Below are 1,550 nucleotides of genomic sequence, written 5' to 3' on the forward strand. Positions count from 1 at the left end.
TGTTTTCTGAAGTCCACAGTCAACGCAGCCATCTACCAGGAAATTTTAGAGCACTTCATGCTTCCTTCTGCTGACAAGAATTATGGAGATGCTGATTTCATTTCCCAGTAGGACTTGGCACCTGCCCACATTGCCAAAGGTACCAAAAGCTGGTTCAATGACCATGGTGTTACTGTGCTTGATTGGCCAGCAAACTCGCCTGACCTGAACCCCATAGAGAATCTATGGGGTATTGTCAAGAGTAAGATGAGAGACACCAGACCCAACAATGCAGATGACCTGAAGGCCGCTATCAAAGCAACCTGGGCTTCGATTACATCTGAGCAGTGCCACAGGCTGAATGCCTCCATGCCACGCCGCATTGATGCAGTAATTCATGCAAAAGGAGGCCCAACCAAGTATTGAGTGCATAGAAATGAACATACTTTTCAGAAGCCTTACATTTCTGTTTAAAATATCCTTTTTTATTGATATTACGTAATATTCTAATTTTCTGAGACATTGAATTTTGGGTTTTCATTATCTGTAAGCCATAATCATCAAAATTTCAAGAAATAAAGGCTTGAAATATTTCACTCTGTGTAATGAATCTATATAATATATGGGTTTCACTTCCTGAAATGAGTGACAAAAAATATTGACCTTTTTCATGATATTCTTATTTTTTTAGATGTACCTGTATATGCAGCTCAAAATCATAAGACTTAATTCACCAATGAAACAACATATGTAATCACTCACTTTTAATAAAAATATCTTACCTTCTCTTTATTAGGAAGTGTTTGGGTTCTGGTAAAAGTGTCTCCTCCATTAATACTGATCAGTTCTGCATCTGCAGGAGGAAATGGCGCAGGGAAAACCACTACGTCACTCTTCAGTGTGTCGGAGCTAAAACACACGTCATACTGCTGAGTAGATTTGGAGTAAGACCAGCTCCCGTCAGGGTGAGTGGTGATCATCGGGGCGCTGTACCTGCCCAAACTGCTGTCTGTCCTGTGGCATTTTACAGCTATCAAACTGATGAGACTCAGGAAAAAGATGACGGACACGCACACAATGGCGATCAGCAAATACAGATTTAAATCCGAGAAACTCTCCTCCTTTATCGGCGCGTGTCTGAATGGAGTCTTGCCGTCACCTGCGCTTTCAACAACCACAACATCAATAGACACAGTCGCTGACAGTGAGGGCTCTCCGTTATCACAAACCAAAATGACCAGCGGGTGAGTTTTCAGGTCATTGTCACTCATTCTCCTCTTAGTCCTGATCTCCCCGCTGCTGGTTCCGATTCGGAACAGATTGTTTCCTTTGGGTTCAGAGATGTGGTAAGACAGCAGCGCATTGTAACCAGAATCTGCATCTACAGCCCTGATCTTGGCCACAAAGTAGCCCGCATCAGCAGAATAGGGGATGTTCTCTGTGTTAACGGAACCGAGCTCGGAATAGGGCGCGAGAATCCCGGGACTGTTGTCATTCTCATCCAGGATAAAAACATTGACAGTCACGTTACTGCTGAGCGGAGGAACACCAGAGTCTGTGGCCTGAACTTT

The sequence above is a fragment of the Sinocyclocheilus grahami genome, unplaced genomic scaffold (assembly GCF_001515645.1).
Source record: "Sinocyclocheilus grahami isolate Dianchi unplaced genomic scaffold, SAMN03320097.WGS_v1.1 scaffold102.1, whole genome shotgun sequence".
In the NCBI taxonomy this organism is placed as follows: domain Eukaryota; kingdom Metazoa; phylum Chordata; class Actinopteri; order Cypriniformes; family Cyprinidae; genus Sinocyclocheilus; species Sinocyclocheilus grahami.